This window comes from Pezoporus flaviventris, unplaced genomic scaffold, assembly GCF_033815535.1.
Source record: "Pezoporus flaviventris isolate CSIRO_AGI_PZ_B2104156 unplaced genomic scaffold, CSIRO_AGI_Pfla_v1 ptg000031l, whole genome shotgun sequence".
NCBI lineage: Eukaryota > Metazoa > Chordata > Aves > Psittaciformes > Psittacidae > Pezoporus > Pezoporus flaviventris.
In genome coordinates, this window is record NW_026892579.1 from 17,434,748 (window position 1) to 17,444,119 (window position 9,372).

Sequence of the window (9,372 nt, forward strand, 5' to 3'; positions counted from 1 at the left end):
TATAAAGAAATCAGATTTGCTTCTGCTTATTTTGAGGCTAGTAGCGACTAAAACAGCTAACACCAACTCCCTCTGTTGACTGAGATGTCCTCGTTTACCAGCTGTCCTCCTGCTACTCCTTTATCAGGCATACTGGTAGCTAAGCTATCCATCTGCAGAGACATCTCCATTTGCCCATCAATACATTAGAGAAAGTGAAACGGACGATGGCCTCACGCAGTGCATGCCAGGTCAGAAGTCCCAGCTCCTCCAAACTAATGTTGTGTAACCTTAGGGTGAAACTAACGAATCCAACTTTGTAGTTGATTATTCATTAATAAAATACAGTACTTTAATTTCACACTTCATCTTCTTTCACACCAGTCTTGCACTCATACGTATAAACTTAAACTATAGCTGCACTAATGCAGGGTATTCAACCATGCTGAACAGCTGCTCCTGGAGGAAACTAGCACACCTCTGGAAGAAATGATCACACATTAAAACTGGGGTGTCATCTCCTGTGCTGGAGCAAATTTATATTTGTTCAAGGGCTAGAACATGTGATCCTCCACAATCTCTTTTCAAGGAAGGAGGAGAGGGGGGGCATCTGACAAACCTAACAAGTCCAGAGACTGGATTTCAGCATGTCTAAGAGAACCTAAACCTGTGAAAGAAGTGGATATTGCAGGCAGCGTGACACAGGGGCAGGAGGAAAATCAATTTCCAACTGCATCTTGCCTCTGAGCTTTTCTCATGCTACCAGGTTTTGGGGGTAGAGACTCCATTTACCTGTAGGGCACCATATGACAGCATACAAAAATGATAACATGATACAAGTTAAAGCGTAACATTTAATCTTATTCTTACTCTGAAATTTAAAAACAAGCTAGTCAGAATCTGCTGTGACATCTGCTTGCAACTCCACCATCCATCACTCTTCAATGAGAAGACAGTGAACACAGATTGCACACAGATGCAACAGTTTTGTTGCCCACAGAAATCTGTCTGAACTTCTTGTGCTTCCACACATGCAAACTTTAGATCCTGGTGGCTAGTCAAAGGCTCAACTTATAACACAGTATTACAAAAGAGAAAAAATTTAAGATTTAAGACCAATACCACTTCTACTTAGAGGGAAAAAAGGCGCACATGGAAAAAGGATGGCCTGATTTTACAGAAGCTGTGAAAAGCTATGAAAAAAAAAACACCACACTTGCAAGAAATCAGAAGCTGCTGTAAAGTCTGGAAAAGACAAAATTATAAGAAAGTGCTGCACTTTCAAAATCTGGATTTAAACCAGAACAGTAATGTCAGTGACAGACTGCAGATGGCAAGCAGATAATTCCACAGCCAGAATAAAGACAACCCCTGTCCCCACATCCTTAAATCCTCTCAAAAGACTTCAGCCAGACACAGTTTAATCACAAAAGTGGACAGAAAGAAAATTAAGGAAAACTACTACTATGTAAGCTTTACAATACACCAATGATCTGACTTAAGTAACTGGTATACCCTGCAAATATTAGTGCAATTATTTGAGACAGTAGCGATATGGTGAAAAGACGACATCCTGCCCAAGACTCTGAACTAGCTGCAATTTCTGCAGCCATAGCACATGCACAGACATCAAACTCTTATTAAAGTAAAACATACCTAAAATGATTCACTGTGATCACTATTAAAACGTTACTCAAATATTGTGCTAATACATGATTACCATACATTCATGGTGCTTTTTTATTTTAAAAAGCTGGCGTTCTCCTCAGTGACCAACCCAACTGAGACAATTTGGGGAATTTTGACTCTGAAGTATATCAGCACAATATAAATAGACAAGCAACAGGTCTTGCTAAGATGTCACATTGCAGATGCTGTTAAAACTAACAGAAAATAACCTCACTGGCTTAAAGCAATCAGCATCTCAAACTGGAAAAGGAAATGATCCCACTGCAATGCAGACACAATGAAGATGCACACCCTTACAGAATCAATTCCCAACAAATCCAAATACATTTTCCATAATGCAAATGAAAATGCCTTCATCCAACACCATGCCAGGTCATGCACCCAAAAACTTCTATCTTCAGTGGCTCACTTAACAAAAACAGATGGGGAAGAAAGCAAGTCACAACAGAGAAAGGGAAAGTAAAGGATAGACTGCTAGAAGCAGCTTGTTTTAAACCAGGATTTGAAGGGGGTAAGATTTCATGATATGAAGAATACTCCAAATATGCTTTGGATCAGAACGTAAGATTAAAAAAAGAAGAAGAAAAAAGCTTGGACTCTTTTGGCATAGACCAAATAAATTTTTCTTCAGGATTAGGGCAAACCCACTACAGTGCCCACGGATCACTAACAAAGGATCAAAAGTAAAATGGTGAAAGAACAAGCCAACAATCTACAGTACTGCATCATATTTTGAGCTACCTATGCTCAGTATTGCATCAGAAGTACATCACAGAGGTTACCTAGACAACCCCTCCACAACTAGGTAACGCAAGAATTCAACTTGTTGTACAATATTGGTCAGGCCACACAACATCGATTCATTTGTCACAACATGACTGCTTTCACAGGACATCTCCCTCTTTCAATACACCAGATTAACTATTAGTAGTAATGTGCTACATTTCTGTTCACCTCAAAATCCTGTGCAGCCTTAATGTGTCACTTATCACACACTTCTCTAAAACAAGACTTAAACTGACTCTTACTCATTTCATCACTGTTTCATCACGTACTCACTTCATCATTCTTTGCCCTGGTATTGAACTACTGCACACCAACAGTATCTTTCCCTGCTTCACTGTCAAGACCTGTACATCTGCAATTGGACCTCAAGGAGTTTACAAAAAACAGTAAAAATACTTCTACGGCCAAACTAGCACCACCTTCAATACAGAGCATCACTGTGGCATGTACAACCATGTCCTTCAAAGAAGCAATGTACAGAGAACCTCCTGACACACATGCATCTGAAAGCTATGCAACAAATAAGCCAGGAATTCACGTATGTTTACTCTGGCTCATCCTACCATTTGAACACCTGCCTTCACAAGCCCAATAGTCTTTTAAATGGCAGCATGAGATAAACCAAACACAGACAAGAGGAGGAGAAAAAAATTGGAAAGAAGTCATTACACATAATTCAGCAAAAGGTCACTGAATTATGTCTCCTGCAAGATGCAGGAGATTTCAGGATTTCACTTTTCTCTCTCACAACTGCTGTGAATATACTGCAACAAAGCGCTCTTCAGCAGTATCTGCTAACAGGGAGTGAAGTAGTCAAGACAGAAGTAACTGAGATTTTCCTAGAAGGTCCACAAGCTAGCAACGGTATGCAAGAATTTCTGCTATTATTGTACTCAGAAATTATTCTGGAGATTTTGGGGGTCAAAACAGCTGGACAGGAAGCAAAGAATTAGTCCCTTGCTATACTGCTGTGGACTGAAGTCTTGCCAAAGTGCAGCTCTACACTTTTTACTTTTGGTTGGATCATGTTTGAAGGTGGCATGTATTTCATGCCTTAATAAACAAAATGCGCTAAAATTACTTATTTTATTTGCCCAAAGCAATTGCAACTCATGTATGTCTTTGACAAACATCTCTGTAGGCCAATCTTGCCAGTGAAATATGGTACCTCATTTGTGGTTTTAAATAAAATACTTCCACTAATGACATGTTGCACTGATGTATCTCTAAGAAAATATAGGACTATGAGTTCTCTGGAAGTGCATCCAAAGTCCTAACTGTTGAGAGAAAAAGAAGAATTACAAATCTGAAACTAATGAGAATAAATAAATAAAATGTAGCTGACAGATACTATAATTAATTTAAGAACCTAGAAGTGCTTTACAAACATTCACAGTTACCCCAGCCTCCAGCAGATAGATATTGATAGTCCTATTAATCAGATTCAGAGAGTAAGGGGCAGCAAGGTTTCTTTCTTACATCATTAAACGACTCACTGGCAAAATCAGAGGTAGAGAAATGCAGCTTAAGGCTCAATCACTCATTACTGTACTGTACAAGCACCTTACTTATTAAGATATTATTCATCTTGTTGAGCCCAAGAACGTAAGTTTGACGGTCCAAACTCCAGAACATGCCATGTGTGACAGGGCAAGATGCTAATCCTGGTGCTGCAACTACATTATATCAGCAAACACCAAAGCCCCATTTGTGGATCCAGCTTCCCCCAGTTTCTGCTCCTCAGAAAAGACAACTCTGAGAAAAGCATGAAGAAAAGCACCTGGATGATCAGGAGGTTGATCACTTTATTTTTACCAATCATTTACTGATCATTTCGTTTCTAATGTTCAAAGCCAGTCTCCTACATGAGGTTGACATCACTCTCTGGGTAAGTATCAAGGAATAGGGGAAACTGAAAACTTTCCCAGCTGAGTACTATTACAAAACGACTTTTGAATTTTATTACAATTTCTTTTCAAACGAACAACAGGGAAAGAAGCAATGAGATGCTACAGAATTCCCCTCCACTCTGGCAGGCTAATAGGTCCTCATTGACACAAACAGGCATACATCATCTTAACACCAGGCATCTAAATAAGCATTTGTATCTTTAACTTCTCACTGAAATCTAAAGGCAGGTAGGTACCTAATACTTTATCTAGCCAGCCAACTGGAGTTTTGGTACATTCAGTAGATGTAACTCATATTTTCTGCTCAGAAATTTTTATGGAGTTCTAAATTGAAGCATGCCACATCTCGTGGTCTGCAACACAACTGCAGATCTTACACATAATCATACATCTCCAGAAACACTTTTGTTTTCCAAGTATCTAGAGAATGAAGATTACACAACACTTGAAACTTGAGCCTGCCAAAATAAGTTACTATAAAACTAGCTGCACACCTGGACATACTACATTGAAAGCAAGCAAGTTAATTAAATAACATTCTTCTGAGAATAAGCCATACACTCAAACTGTCCTTTTCAGAGGGTCCAGACCATTCCTAATTAATGCTGCATAAGAATTTAGTCTTACATTTTCCCACTTTTGAACAAGACAGATTTGTTGATCTTTCCAATAGATTTCTTCTTTAATATTGGTAGGACATTCTAAGTTCATTTAAACAACTAATCTGGGGGGAAGATTCACTGATCCACCTGCCAGTATGACACTTTCTACCCCTCTCAGTGTTTTCCCTGTGAATGAAAGGTATTCAGTATAAAACAACATGTCCTTTTGGTCATATTTATTGCAGAAATATCAAACAGAAACACAAATAACCATTTCACACATAATTATAAAATATATCGGTTATGCCTTTCAAGAAAAACAAAGCACTGTCTACAGCCTATGCTGTAATGCACACAACACCCTAGGGCATGATAAGCCCTTTATTAGTGCTTGCAATAAAATGAACACTGCAGAACAATTACACACTGTAGCCATGGATTTCTAAACCCAGAGATCTCTCCCGGCAGCCAGACTATACTCACAAGGTTTCGAGCCTTCAGAGGGAGCTGATGTTTGCAGTAAACTAGTGGAAATATTTTCAGTGGAGTTTTCAGGTGATGTCAACAACAGGAAGGATGACCTGGAGCCAGATGTCCATTTCTCATCAGACGCAGCCTTCAAAGTTGGAAAAAGAACAGTAAAGCTCCCCGTTTATACCCCCAAACCTGCAATTAGCCCCCTACGTCGGCACAGAATCCTGTATCATTGCGGCAGCCAGGAGAGTTCGTGTGTGCATGAAAGGGGGGAGGTCTCTCCCCGGAGGGTCCCTCCCCGGACCCTACTCCGGGGCCGTAACAAAGAAACACTTTTAATTACTTGGGCACCGAGCGCTGGTTTCGCAAGGCCCGCACCCACCTGCAGCCCCGCCACCTCCGCGGCCCCCGGCGCCAGCCCGCAGCCCGCCACGACGCGCTCGCCGCCCCACCACAGCCACACGCAGCCCCGGCGAGAGGACGCGGATCCGCGCCTGGAGTCCCACGCGTGCTCGGCGGCTCCGCCCCGCTCACCGGCGCTCCCCCCGTGGCACACGATCCCCGTCAGGCGCGGGGCCGGGCATAGCCCGACCGTCTCCAACGGCGCCTCCGCCGCCGGGCTGGGCTGGGCTGGGCTGGGCTGGGCTGGGCCGGGCCGGGCCGGGTTGGGCCGGGCCAGGATCGGCTGCCCCTGAGGTGGCGCCCCCACCACCGCCTTGCTCGCTGCGAGGACGACACCTGGCGGCCGCGGCGAGAGGGCGGGCGGACAGCGCCCCGACAGCCCGCCCCGCTTGCGCCCCGGCGAGGGGCCGTGACAGGACAGGCCCGACTCGGACCCTTTGCAGCCGTTCCCTACCGAGGAAGCGGGGAAGGCGTGGGGACACGGCCACTCTGCCCAGCACCTGCGTGGAGGTTGGTCTTGACCACCGGCCTGGCCTCGAGCGGGACGAGTTGCCCTGCTGGTCGGAAAGGCCGGGCTGTGGCTGTGCAGGGGCTCCTAGAGAGCTGGGTGCTCTCCTGAATTACTTGTTCCTCGTAATAGTCTGTGGAGGAGCGGAAGGGGTACAAACAAGCCCAGTGCCGGGGACGCCAGACGTGCTCCAGCAGGGAGGCAGTCAGCGGGCTCTGGAGCCTGGGCTGAAGGTCAAAGAGAGCTGACATGGCAGCTGGCTGTGCCTGCTGACCACCACACTCACCCACCCCTTAGGTTCACCAAAGCCGGGGGGGGGGCAGTTTATGTGTGTGCGTCAGTAATTCACACACCAGCACCAATTCGTTTGGTAGGGAGGCAAATTAGATGGACCACCTGTAGACAGTGGTACAGGAGAGAGACAAGCTTGTGCGAGCAGTGTGAAATGATAAAAATGCCTTTATTAAAGTACTGGTTGAAGTTAATGTTAGAACAGTCTTTGATCCAGTGCGAGTTGCTTCCAAAGGTCTCCCCTCTGGCTCAGGGGCATTCTCAGGATGATGCCCTACATGGACAAAACACTGAAGTATCACAGCACCATCTAGTTCTGATGCAGTCAAAGTATTTGTGTAACAGTTCAGCTGTATGTTAAATAAGTTCCAGATATGTAAATTTTTGCAGGACTGCTTTGGCTATGTTTGATCATTATGACTGAGAAACAAGATGTTAACACATCACAGAAAAACACTTTTCTTGGCAGTGATCTGCCACCAATGTATTTAATGTGAGTTTTCCCCCTTTAACAGAAGCAGGATGAGGCGCTGCCATGATCCTACAAACTGAGATGCAGATGGGCTCCTGTGATTGTCTGGATGTCAGTGGGACAGTTCCCTTTTTTACTCCAGACAGCTAATTTTGTATTCTTCTGGATTTATTTTTTTTTACCATTGGGAAGGAAATTCATGAGGGGATTCCCTAGGTGCTTGAAACAGAAAGTATGTCACATCTGTGCACCACAGCTTCCCACAGACGAAGTCCAGCCACATCTAGTACTGCACATGTTGCATATGCAAAGACTCACCACCTTGTCTACCTGCCCTTATTACAAGTTCTGTGACTGAAGGCTGGGTACCATGCAACTGGCTTCAAAATTACATGACCTGATGCAAAAGAAAGAAGGAAATGGCCAGTTGCAGAGGGGACAGAGAACAACTTGGTGGCAAAATGACAAAGGAGGAACAAGTCCTGAAGCTTATATAGGTAGAGTCAGTGACAGATTATATTGCCAAGGGCTTGGCAGAAGGGCTTCAGCTCTACTCTAAAAACCTATCTGGCAATGGGCCTACCATTTGCATGGCTTTGAAGACGAAGCTGCGGTCAAGCAGGAGGCCACTGATATCACTATTGTGGCAAGAGCTGCACTGTAACCAGTCCTTTCATTCCTGAGCTTCTACACCCTGACTTAGTATTTAAATATCTCCAAATTATTCTGTCTCTCACTGGTGATGTTTCATACCTCTCAGCATAAAAGAAAGCTAATGTAGACAGTCATTTCTAGGCAAGACACACTCCCCATAGCTGGCCTTGAAACTTACGCCCTTTCTGCACAGATGTGGTCAACTGGTGAGTGAGATGGATGGTCCTTCATTACAGACCTGGAAACTCTCCTCCTCTTTCCATCAGGAGTTTTCCACAGATGAATTCCCTCCCCAGGGCTGCCCCAAGACACAGTGCAGAAAACACAAGTGGTAAAAAAATCCTGCTCCAAACTCAAGTCCTAATTCCTTGTATGGGATTTAACTTTGAAATGTTTCCCATAATCTTTTCCTAATCTGTTAAAGCAAAACTTTCAAGCTGTTGAGAATTAAGAAAAGCATTTCAATCAATTCATGTATTAGTAAATCAGTCACTGTGTGGAATGCTAGAGGGATTTCTCCCCCTTCGTCTCTTGAACAAAAGCATGCGTCCATTACCTCAAGTGTGTTAGTGCAGCTTGGAAAGCCTGGTAATATGACTGCCACACAGTGTAGAGGTGGGAAAATGATCACCCGCAGGAAACACGTGGAGACTCCAAACGTAAGTCCAACCATTACACTGAATGCAGGGAGGGGGCACAGCACAGGACAGGAAGAAGTAGTACGAGAGAAAAAGAAACAGAAGAAAATGTGTTGCTGGAGAATCAGGAACTCATCTGCCAGTCACCACAGTGGGCAGCACAGAATGACAGACAGTGACTAATGCACATGCTCTGGTGCACAGACTGGTGCAAGACAATAGCAGCAGCACTGGAAATTCCTGAGGCAGGCAGTCCAGTGCACCTCAGTCTGTTAGGGTCTTCAAAATCCCATCCTCTTCAGAGGGTTACTCCCACTGCTTTCTTTAGTCCTCATTCATCCAGATCATTATTTCTGAAATAATATCTCACCCACATTATAGGTATGTTAGCACCTACCATTAGCGCCTGCCCTAGCATTTTGAACCTAGCCGTATGACCACACGGTCAGGATGGAAGGAGCAGGGGACAGACCACAAGCAGCGCCAAGCGGGCACGGTGGATCTGCGAGCTGAGCTGACCAGAGTCCCACCGTCTCCCACATACTGAAGGCAGAAGGACGTGTGGGGTGATGCCGGAGTGCCCCCACAGCCGCTTTTGGGCTCCGTGCAGGGTGAGGCACACGGCTTGACTGACCCAGAGGCCCCGACGGCCAGGCTACCTGTCATAAACACACCAGCAGCAGCTTCCGTCCTGCAGACCGCCGCTCCCTTCACCCTTCCGCCCCCCCCCCCGCACGCAAGGGCCAGCGTTGTATGTGTGCGCCGCTCCCACGGGTGCTTCTAGGCCCGCGGTGGGAAGCGGCGGCTCCCGGCAGCCCCGAAGCCCGCCTGTAAGTACCGCAACGCCAGGGGCTCTGCCTGCCAGCGGCAAGGCTGGGCCTAAGAACCGGGTTTAGACGAGCGCGGAGGCGCCGCCGGCCCGTGACCGGCCGCGTCAGGTGACGCGGGTCACGCCGCTGCTCTCTGT

General features: G+C 45.4%; 1 protein-coding gene across 1 annotated transcript in view; it reads right to left on the reverse strand.

Moving 5' to 3' along the window:
* The window catches only part of ANKRD6 (ankyrin repeat domain 6), a 93,812-nt gene extending 88,011 nt beyond the window's left edge, over positions 1 to 5,801 (reverse strand). Inside the window, exon 1 of the mRNA XM_061460298.1 lies at positions 5,446 to 5,801. The gene's annotated coding sequence lies outside the window, so the exon portion shown is untranslated. The remainder of the gene's footprint in view (positions 1 to 5,445) is intronic.
* Positions 5,802 to 9,372: the final 3,571 nt, after the last annotated feature.